The sequence below is a fragment of the Neophocaena asiaeorientalis genome, unplaced genomic scaffold (genome assembly GCF_003031525.2).
Source record: "Neophocaena asiaeorientalis asiaeorientalis breed wild unplaced genomic scaffold, Neophocaena_asiaeorientalis_V1.1 scaffold381, whole genome shotgun sequence".
Lineage (NCBI taxonomy): Eukaryota > Metazoa > Chordata > Mammalia > Artiodactyla > Phocoenidae > Neophocaena > Neophocaena asiaeorientalis.
The window spans coordinates 2,674,861-2,686,753 of NW_020172812.1; the positions used below are offsets into that span (position 1 = coordinate 2,674,861).

General features: G+C 43.6%; 1 long non-coding RNA gene across 1 annotated transcript; it reads left to right on the forward strand.

Annotated features, from left to right (window-relative positions):
• Positions 1-2,135: 2,135 nt before the first annotated feature.
• LOC112397435 (uncharacterized) lies at positions 2,136-6,277 on the forward strand. The gene is made up of 3 exons (XR_003002800.1): positions 2,136-2,935; positions 3,273-3,379; positions 6,060-6,277. It is a non-coding gene; the product is annotated as an uncharacterized LOC112397435 (long non-coding RNA).
• Positions 6,278-11,893: the final 5,616 nt, after the last annotated feature.

The window sequence follows — 11,893 nt, forward strand, 5'->3', positions numbered from 1 at the left end:
AGTTGTTTATATCCTTAAAAATAATTTCAGAAGAAATGAAAGTCTTCAGCTCACTATTAATCATATTATTTCCCACTTTTTTTCCAGTGAAGAGTTTATAAATGCCAGTAAAGGCCTTCCTTTGTAGAAGTTACTGAGTTTAAATACATGTGAAATTGCTTCCATAGATAGCTTCATAGACAACGAGATCAAAGCTGTTAACATACATTTCAAGAGCCTTGGCCGATCGATGTTCTTACAACCGTCATATTTTAGAGACCTTTCTAAATCATGAGTTACATGAAATAGAGTAAAGAACCTAAGAAAAAATTAGGCAAGATTGTTTCATTGAGCTGTCCCTTTCCCCTCTGGGGCCTATTAACTACTACACAAACAAGGCTGCCTCTTATTTCGTCTTATTTGGCGTTGGTACACACCTCTAAGTGAGTGGAGCCAGTCCTCTAGAACTGGCTGTCTCCTCTTGAACAGTTTGTTATTCATATTTCAGTCGCTTTTCTTTTCATGCCTCTTTTTCACTTCATGACGTCAGAGTATCTGATACTGATCAAATCAATGGAGGTAGCCTAGGGTACAAGCATTTCAGAATAGGATGTTAATGCAGTACTGGGTATATCTCACTCACTGGCACAAGCTTTTTGATGTTGTAGCAGAAAAAAACTGTTCAGAAATGTCTCCTTGCCTCCCTCGCAGGGTTATAGTGGTTTACCAGGCCAAGAATTAAACAGAGAAGAAAGGAATCCATTTTTAAAGGCACATCCTTTAGATGACAGATGCAGAAGCCACATGTATTGGCATTTCATTACTTAGAATCTTATTCGAGTATCAACGTTTATCTGAACACAAAGGAGGACGGAGCCAGAGATTCAAACTGTGTTTAATTTGGCCTCACGTAATTCAGGCTTGGGAAAAACTTAGGGGTACGGAGTCTTCTGCCCATTCACGTGAAACACCCATTACCATTAATAGGGATAACCATATTTGTTGAAAAGAAAACCTGTCCTTTAGAACTAACTTAGACCTTAGGGACAGAAAGATGTCCCCAGCTAATAGCTGATGGGAATTGTACAGTCTCAAATTTGCTCCCTGCTGACCTGGCATCACTGAATTTGGAAAAGCAGAGCCAGGTTCACCCGGGGGTAGCAGAGAAGAAAACTGTTTTGAAACAAAAAAAAAAAAAAAGAAAGAAAGGTGATTATACTTCAGGCTTTTAAATTAAGTCACAGAAGTCCCTACCTAATTATATCATGAAAACAAGCTCCAGCTCCAAGTTCCTAGGAAAGAGAAGGTAGTGGTAGATTTATTCTTGTTTACTCCTTTCAACCAACCACACTTGAAAAGGTTTTCTTAAAATAATGAAATAAGACTCATCTCATTAGATGAAATATTTCAATTTGGAAACCAAATGACATTTCCTTTTCAAGGATTCATGGTAAGGGAAAACAGATGGGAAAAATAATCTTGAGCCACAGAAAATCACAAACCTTGGGTTATATCCTATCACTAACCTTCTTGACCCCAGATGTGATCAAGGGGCCAGCCAGTCACTGAGGCAATACAGTATTAAAAAACTGTTGTGGGTGGAGCATATTGGGAGGTGCTGAGGGGAGACAAGAAGTAACGGAAAAGCATAGTTCTTACCTTTAAAAAGTGTATGACGGGGCTTCCCTGGTGGCGCAGTGGTTGAGAGTCCGCCTGCCGATGCAGAGGACACGGGTTCGTGCCCCGGTCCGGGAAGATCCCACATGCCGCGGAGCGGCTGGGCCCGTGAGCCATGGCCGCTGAGCCTGCGCATCCGGAGCCTGTGCTCCACAACGGGAGAGGCCACAACAGTGAGAGGCCCGCGTACCGCAAAGAAAAAAAAAAAAAAAAAAAGTGTATGATGAAGTCTAAATATTAGTACAAAGCATGTGGATGTTTGCATTCACTTTCTCCCCTTGACATTTTCTCTCCCCTTGGAGAGGATAATAAACTACAGGGTCGGGAGGAGGAAGACTTGGGCTTCTCAGTAGTCTCTCAAATGGGGTGTAAACAGATCTCTGAACAATCAGAGCCCTTCACTAGCTTCAGAACAGGATAAGGATTAAGAAGACAAGCTTTGAAAATAGATAAACCTGAGCCTGTCACTTGAAAGTTTCCAAGTCTCTGTTCCCATATCTGTAAAATGGAGCAATAATGCTCAACCACAGGGTGGTTGAGGAAATCAAATAAGATGAAATGTATGAAATACTTAGCACAGGGTTTGGCAAATAGCAAGAACTCGAATGAACAGTAGTCTTTACTATTATTAATGATGGATAGTGGCTAACATTCATTTAATATCTAGTGTCCTTTGCATGGAATGTTCCTGACTCTCCCCTCTGGTGTTTATCTGTGGCTCAACTGGCCACACAGGGAGTGTCAAGTACAGCTCTGTAACCTTGGTGCCCTTCTTGGGTTTTATCCAGAGACCAACTCAGCACAATGCCCCTGTGGGAAGGATGGGGTGGAAATTGGGGATAAAAAGGTGAAAAATCATGCCAGGTGCAGTGGGGATTACGATGAGAAGCATGCCTTAGCCAAGCGAGAGCCACTGCAGACACCTCTTGGCATTCCACCCATGGGGACTGAGTAGCTTCTGTGTGCCAGGCTGGCCACATTGGTGTCCTGAAGAGAGCACGTATTTTCACTGCTTCCTGCTAGGCTATGCTATCTTGGGGATTGGGAATCTTAGGCACGTGATTTTGGAATGAAATATTGCTTTAGAAGAAAGAACAAAACATTAGCTAGTTTAAACCAGTCCAGGATAGGAGAGGAGATAAGCCCTGCTGAAGAGCCCTGTTGAAATCACAAATGCTGCATTATCGTGGGATGGAGAAAGAAGATAAGTGTAACATTTCTGTCTTCTGCCCACATCAACTGAGGTGATGGAAGATGTGACTGCCCAAGAGAATTAAGGGTAAGTAGATGGAAAGAAAGGCCTGGTCCTGGAATTAGGGAACCTCGGGTGATGAGGTTGCATCACAGAGAAGAGTTCTATTATTTTTATGCATCTGATTAAGATTTGACTTGGGAATATCATTGTAAGGTGGAGCTCTTGAGATGATTGAATATATGTGAACCAAACTGTACAACTTAGATTGATACGGAAAGAACTTTTTTTTACTTGAAAATATTTTTATACCAATTAAATAGAAAATTCTCTTCTCACATCTAAAGAGGAATAAGAGGGAAGTCTGGGGCTTGGAGCCCTGAGCTCTAACAGTTGGTGCATTAATTCGTTTCACTCTTTGAAGTTAGGAAGTTAGACCCACATTCAGGTGTCATGGAGGAGCCCAAGAAGCTTCAAGGTCGTCCAGTCTGTCCTGCCGCCGGTACCACCTAGTGGCAGCCAAGAATATGTGTAAGTATCTTTTCAAAAATTGCTGTAAAAACTTACAAAAAGCATACATCAGTAGAACTCATCGTTAAGACCAGTTTAAAAATGCGCGAGAATTCAGAGTAAATTGTCAAAGGTCCTTCTGTTCCCTCCCCCAACCCCACTGCTCTTCCTTATTATTCTTATTAATAGTAACCTGCCTTTGCTATGTATTTCCTCAAATCCCGACCTCTCTCTCTCTCTCTCTCTCTTTCTCCTTCTCTCTGTCTCTTTCCCAATCTGTCTGTCTCCCTGCACTTAGTTTTTAAAAACAGAAATGGAGGGGCTTCCCTGGTGGCGCAGTGGTTGGGAGTCTGGCTGCCGATGCAGGGGACACGAGTTCGTGCTCCTGTCCGGGAAGATCCCACATGCCGCGGAGCGGCTGGGCCCGTGAGCCATGGCTGCTGAGCCTGCGCGTCCGGAGCCTGTGCTCCGCAGTGGGAGAGGCCACAGCGGTGAGGGGCCCGCGTACCGCAAAAAAAAAAAAAAAGAAATGGAATCAAACTAAATATTATGGGGTGATTTTTTTCCACTTCCCAGATATCTTTTTTAATTGAAGTCTAGTTGATTTACAATGTTGTGTTAACTTCTGCTGTACAGCAAAGTGACTCCGTTATACATATATATATATGTACATTCTTCTTCATATTCTTTTCCATTATGGCTTATCTCAGGATATTGACTATAGTTCCCTGTGCTATACAGTGGGACCTTGTTGTCTGACTTACCAGATATCTTTAAACCTATTCCCTAGCACAGCAGAAACTATCACCAAAGGGCCCAGACATGACAATATGCTCACAAGCTCCAATGTCAGGTTGGCTTTCAAATTCTGAGCTGGAGGAGGTATGTGAGCATTGAAAGTACCTTCCCTTGGATGAGCTTCTTGACTCAGAATGGCCATTATCACGTCCCCTGCTGGATGTGTACCAGCCTCGTTCCCTGTCCTGAGCTCCAGCCTCTCTACCTCTCCATCCTGTGGCCTGAGCTCTCTCCGTATTCTCCTCAGAGACCTCTCTGCCCCCACGTGTGCAGTTGTCTGGGTTTGGCCTCCTCACCCCTCACCGTGGCAGATGCTTCTCTTCTCCTCTCCCTGCTCCAAACAGGGAGATCACGCTATACCACACACAGCATCTGGTCACTTTGTGCTTCAAATACTCCTCCAGCTTCCATTTTCTATAGGTCAAAGCCAAAGCTGCTCAGCCTCTGTGCAAAGCTCCCCATGGTCAAGGCTCTGCCTCTTTCCTCCTCCACCATCCCCTGTGCTCCAGAATCCCCTGCATCGGCAGGCGGACTCTCAACCACTGCGCCACCAGGGAAGCCCCCATATACATTCTTTTTTTAAATATTCTTTTCCTTTGTGGTTTATCATAGGATATGAATATAGTTCTCTGTGCTAGGACCTTGCTGTTTATCCATTGCATACATAATATCTTACATCTGCTAACCCCAATCTCCTACTCTATCCCTCCCTCAACCCCCTCCCCCTTGGTAACCACCGTGCAGATGCTTTGGAATTACTCTCAGAGAGTCCACCTAATTTGTCAGGTGTGAAAATGTAGAGCTCAGGAATCTATATTTTAACAAGCATCTGAGATCACTCCGATGGCCTGTGAGAGGCCCTTGCAGATTATTAATGCAAAGCAAATAATCTGAAAAAAAAAAAAAAGAAAAAGAAAAAGCAAAGAACATTTGTTCCTGGAGATGGCAGACACTGGAGAATGTGCTTATGCCCATAAGGGAGGCCTTGATGTAGTGGTTGTTGGCGCTCCTGAGAATAAATGAATACTAGCCTAAGCTGAAGAAGACCACGGTGCAGTGAACTCCGTGAAGCCTCTCACGAAGCACCAGGCTCTATGTATACAGGGGCTGGACTCTTTCTTTTTCAGATCAATTGTCGTCAACTCCCATCTGTTTGTTTTGTTCCAAGAGTCACTATTTAGCCAGGCCCAAGCTGTTTTCATTAATATATTGCATTTCTGACAAGCCTCTCCCTGGATGTTCTCCAAGCACTTTAGCAGCTTTCAGCCTGTCTTCTCTCATTCCCTGAGGGAGGAACAAGTACAAGTTCACGCCAACGCATTCGAGAGGCATTGCTCAGAGCAGCTCCTGGGGCACCAGATGCAGGAGGGAGAGAAAGAGTGGGATAGCTCCCAGCCCCCTCTCCTCTGTTCCATCTCCTTTCCCCACCCACCCTGCCAAATGCTCCCTGGTGTCTTCAGCAGGTGGCTCCCACCCCTGCCTTCAAGTCTGCTCAGGCAATTTCCCTCCTGAGATAAATGAGCTCCGAAAAGATTCACGGGCTCTAGACAGTGCGGGACTGCCAAGGACCACATGTATTTGGCCAAAGTGAAGGCTCGAAACCACTAAGCAAAGGTCTCTTGCAGAGACAGAGGTGGACACGGCTTAGGCTCCTGTGCAGAGGTGGGACTTTCAGGCAGCCAACGTCCACCAGGGGCAGAGCTCCAGTTCTCTGGGGTTCAGGCGTTCCAGACTCGGCCACGTGGATCTGCCTAGACTTGCCCTGACTTCTCATTCCTGTGACTTTCCTTCTGGTAAACGCCTCTCAGCTCTCACACTCTGATTTCCTCAGATCCACTGAAGTTAACCCAGTTGAATTAACCCAGTTTCTGATTTAGGTTCTTCTCTGACCCACATTTGCTAGGTCCTGCCTTCTCAGGCGTGGCCTCCTTGGCCTGCCTGGTCTTCAGCCTCATGACTCCAGCCTTGATGAAGACACACAGAGGATCAGCAGACCGTCTGTGGAAAACACTGAACTCTGATGGTTTATGAGGAACATTTGACTTGTCAGTTTTCTGGAAGGATTTATATAAATGAAGGAAAGAGGAGAGGACTGCACTGGCACCTACCCCTTGGAAGTCTGTTCAGTGGTCTGCCCTCTGGAATTTTATTCCCTGATGCTTTGTGGAGATGGTTTGACCCCGACAGCTTGATTTCTAGTCTCAGGGGCCCTTCTGCATCAGTGTCTTCAGGTTTTGAAAAAGTAAACATACGGTAAAATTACCTCTGTGTGTGTATGTGTGTGTTGCGTCCATTTCTATGAGTTTTAACACCTTTATAGATTCATGCAAATACCACCACTACCAGGATACAGAACAATTCCATCCCCTAGGAAACTCCCTCATGCTATCCCTTTGAGTATCCAAGTTTTATTTTAAGGCCTTAAATCTCATAAAGATCACTAGGGAAAGGTTAAGCTCCACAGCAAAGTTAAAGAAGATAACCTGTGTTCAATATTTGAAGGGAATGGTCATTCAGGATTGAGTTACTTCTATAGGATGAGGACAGATTCTCACAATCCCAAGTTCTAAATGGGTTCTTAGGTTGTCTTCCCAAGCAAGTTGGCTCAGCTCTCCCTTCCTACTCAGACAAGCAAGAGCTACTTAGCTCATGGGCCATGTCTCTCTGTGGACAGCCCTTTCAGTGGGAGGGAAATGTCAGCTTCTGGGGCTGTCAGAGATCAAGGGTTCGTAGACTTCTTTTTTTTTTTTTTTTAACATCTTTATTGGAGTGTAATTGCTTTACAATGGTGTGTTAGTTTCTGCTGTGTAACAAAGTGAATCAGCTATCCATATACATATGTCCCCATACCTCCTTGACTTCTAGTGGAGGATAAATGTATTGGAATCATTTAGGTTTTCATTCTGCCTCTTCCACTCACACTAGCTGTGATATTAACCTCTCTGAGCTTAATATCCTCATGTTAACAATGAAAATCTTATGTATGTTATGGGGTGGTTTGAAGGATGTCACAAGATCCTATACATAGAACATCTGCCACAAAACAGGCGCACAGTGAATGTGATTTTTCTGCGTTTCTTTTCCCCATTTAATCCATCCCCCACCCCAACCCGCCTCTAAACAGAACCCTATCCAAACTAGCTCAGTCAGAGTTTATCTTATTTTTAAGCCCATAAGAGAAAAAAGATGGCTTAATCTTTCTCCTAACTCATCCCAGGATTTTTAACTTTCCCTGGCAGGAAATGATTTCTTAGAACTAACTTTTAAAACAATTTTTCTTTTTGGAGTAGTTCCACTATAGGGTCCTCAGCAGAAAAAGGGAGTAGCTGGCCGGGGCAACTCAGATGCTGTAGAACAGAAAAGGCTGGATTACGTTGTGATAATACACAACCCCCAAATCTCAGTAGTGTTTTACAATAGTTTCTCATTCTTCCCCCCCTCCAAAAAGAAGGATTGATGTAGCATAGAGGAATGGATGGATGGATAGATAAGTGATAAAGCAATGATAGCAAAATGTTAACTATAAAATCCAGGTGATGGGTTGGGGATTTCGGTTTTACACTTCTTTCAATTTTTCTGCCTATTTCAACATTTTTCACAATAAAAGTTTAGGGAGAAAAGTTTACTTCTCACTTATGCTCTAGGTCCAGTAAAGTTTGGCTAGGGTTCTGCTTCATGTCTTCTCACTCCAGGATGCGGGATGATGGATCATCTTGAAAGCGGATGGTTGCCATGGCAAAGGGAAAGAGAGCTCTGCTGGGTATTGCACAGGCGGTTGGCTGTTTCAGCCTGGAAGCAACACACATCGTTTCAGCTCACAACTCATTGGCCTGAGCTCCTCTCACATGGCCCTACCCCATGTGAGAGTACAGTCCTGTCATGTGCCTAGGCAGGGGAGGGCTGGAAACATTTTGTGGGCAGCACAAAATGACGACCCTGACGTAAATAGACTCCTTCAAAGCACTGCACACCTTAACCCTGTCATCATTAATAACGCTAACATGAAAAGGCATATTCACTTCAAGAAACATCAGAGAGAAAACTCAGATGCTTTTTCTTACTCATCTACCTGCCTTCTTTCAGTCTTCTTTAAAGGGAGCAGGACTAACCCATTAAAGGCTAATATATTCCAAGCTCCTTGGCTTTTTTTTTTTTTTTTTTCCCAGCCAGTCAGCCATCCAGCTAGCTCTTTCTAGAATCTCATCACTTTTTTTTTATTGAGTCAGTTCATTCTCACTGAGTCAGTCAGAAAACGTGGAAGCCATCCAGAGAACTATAGAAAGGCAGAAGTTAGATGGAAGCTGGTGACGCTTTTCAGAAACGGGGTCATCAAAGAAAATATTTGAATAAACACGATTTCAAAATTATTCTTGACTCGACATTTTAGAGGAGTCAGGAAAGACTTCATAGCTGACGTGACATTTAAGTTGGCACTTGAAGGCATCTGCTAGGAAGAAAATGGAGCAGGGCATTCCAAGCAGAGGGTACAGGCTGTGCGGTGTCAGGGAGACTGTCCCAGCTCTGAATACCTGAAGGAGAATCAGAAATCCACCGTGGGCAGAGGCTAGAGTGCCTGTCAGGATTACTATTCCAGCACAAGAGTGAGGCCAAAAATATTGTCATATTTTTCGTTGGTCAGTAAATGTGGAATAAAATACCATACTTGCTAAAAAAAAAACAGAATTAGTCTTATCTAGTGCTCGAACACTAGTTCCTATGACTTCAAATAGTCAAGGTCCTCTTCAAGTAATTTGCTGTGCAGAGAGCTATAGCTTTCTAACTGAATACAGAGTTTCTAGAAATGGAATGCTTTTATTTATTGACAATAATTTAGAGTCATCTATATAGACTTAATCAATTCACAGTAATTTTGGGGGGGGGAAGGCATTGATCTAGTAGACTGCAAATAAAGGAAGGCAAAACCACCGGTTAAAAAAACAAACACGGCGGGAGTGTGGGCACAGGATGAAGTCGTTTTAAATAAAATGCATCAGAAGGAGGGTGATGAGGAGAAGAGAAGGAAGGTGTTTTGCTTGTGACATTATTTAATCCTAACACACTCTGAAGTGGATAGTATTGTCACCGTTTCACAAACGAGAAAACTGAGGCTCAAATAAAGTCATTTCTTGTAAAATCAGCTGTTTAAACTTGAGCCTTATTTTTCAAAATCTGAGACATTTTTCTCCTGTAAAACGGACATATGACATGCGCTGCCTACCTCACAGAGCTGTTGGGAGGATTAAAAGACATAACAAATAGGGACTTCCCTGGTGGCGCAGTGGTTAAGAATCTGCTCGCCAATTCAGGGAACACGGTTCGATCCCGGGTCCAGGAAGATCCCACATGCCGCGGAGCAACTAAGCCCGTGCGCCACAACTACTGAGCCTGTGCTCTAGAACTCGTGAGCCACAACTACTGAGCCCGTGCACCTAGAGCCCGTGCTCCACAAGAGGAACCGCCACAATGAGAAGCCCGCGCACCGCAATGAAGAGTAGCCCCCCGTCGCTGCAACTAGAAAAAGCCGGTGTGCAGCAACAAAGACCTAACACAGCCAAAAATAAATAAATTTATTTTTTAAAAAAGAAGAAATAACAAATAGAACTTTTGACATCACTCTTGACATTTATCAGATTTTGAAGAAATAACAAATAGAACTTATGACATCACTCTTGACATTTCTCAGATTTTAAGTTCTCTGATTCTGTCCGGATGTTTGCATATTATTAAGAACTGGGTCTTTGTAAAAGAGACTCTATGGGCTTCCCTGGTGGCGCAGTGGTTGAGAGTCTGCCTGCCGATGCAGGGGACACGGGTTCGTGCCCCGGTCCGGGAGGATCCCACATGCCGCGGAGCGGCTGGGCCCGTGAGCCATGGCTGCTGAGCCTGCGCGTATGAAGCCTGTTTGTGGAGAAAGTCTTTCCCTAACATACCTTAAAATACATTACTTCAAACTATTTATTTTTAAATAATTAAAAATATTGTCTCTACATACATTCTCCTTCTCCTTCTTCTCCTTCTCTTCCCCCTCCCCCTCCTCTCTTTCCTTCTTTTCCTTCTCTTTCTCCTCCTCCTCTCCTTCCTTCCCCTCCTCCCCCTCATCTTCCTCGTCCTCCTTCTCCTTCATCATCTTCTTCTTCTTCTTCATTTTTTGTATAAGACCAGAGCACAAGCTTTGACCATCACCCATGCACGGAATATTCTTTTAAGCACCTTCAGTTTTCCTCTTTGCATTTTTAACACTTTTGTTTAAAAATGTATTTTGTCCTCTCTGACTTTTTAAACAAAATGTACCAAGTAATAATGTTATGTGCCAGTCACAGTTAATTTTATCTACATTAACGTATTTAATCCTCACAGTCACTCTTTAAATATTTTTATTATCTCCATTTTCCAAATGAAAAACTTTAAACACAGAACTTCCCTGGTGGTGCAGTGGTTAAGAATCCACCCGACAATGCAGGGGACAAGGGTTCGAGCCCTGGTCCGGGAAGATTCCCACATGCCACGGAGCAACAAAACCCGTGCGCCACAACTACTGAGCCTGCGCTCTAGAGCCCACGTGCCACAACTAGTGAAGCCCATGCGCCTAGAGCCCGTGCTCCGCCACAAGAGAAGCCACCGCAATGAGAAGCCCGCGCGCCACAGCGAAGAGTAGCCCCCTCTCCCCGCAGCTAGAGAAAGCCAGCACGCAGCAACGAAGACCCAACGCAGCCAAAAATAATTAATTAGTTTAAAAAATGTAAGCGCAGAGATATTAAGTGACTTGTCTAAGGTCACACAGTTAATAAGGATTTGAATTGAGGCATCTTGGCTCCAGAATCTGAACTCTTAAACACTGGGTCATGATGAAACATTTGTGAAAATAATGGATAATCTTCCTAAATAAGAGTCATGATGATGTATATCAATTCTTATTTGATATCCACAGAAACTATTGTGGTTTAATTCAGGATTATGTCCCTATCTATTATAGTTTTTGACTTATTTTATCTTCTTTCAACTTTTTTCTTGGTCCTCTCTCTGTGAAAAAAATTTATTTTCAGTATATCTGTCTCTACAAATTGCCTTCTTTCCTCTAATTATTCTGCATCCAATTTCCTAAGAGCCAGACACTAGATCACCTTATAAGTTAGAACCGTCTTTAAAATATGAGTCATGAGGCTTTGAGAGAAGACCCAAGCCTTTAGTGGATGGACTTGGTGACATCTGTAACAGAGATCTTTACTTTTTGGCATGTTTTCTGTTCTCAACTGGGATCTGGATGGCTTAGATGGTTGGATAAGTGACTTCTCAATAAGCAAGGTGTCACAAAATAGAAATTCAAGGCATTTCTACTCTCCCACCTGTTCCAAAGTGTTTCAGTCATCATAATAATTAGAAGGATGGCCTAGTTCCTCAAGCTTCTGGGTAGCCACCCAATGCTTAGAAGTAGAGAGACATGGCTACAACTTGTATAAAAATAGGCTTCCAGATGGCTGAGGGGCAAAGTTACAACTCAGCAGCTTGATATAGCTGAGCACTTGAATCTGGAAGTAGGAGGAGAGCTATGCTGAGAAGTAGCCAGAGAGACTGGGCTTGAGTCCAATCATAAGTAGAACAGTAGATGCCAGGAGAGATCACTTAAGGTGGCAGATTAGCTGTTAAGATTTCCTGTTTACTTCATCTCCATCCCCTCCCCACCTCCCTTGATTCAACCTTACCTCTTAGCCTCAAGGGAAACACACACATGCGCGGACG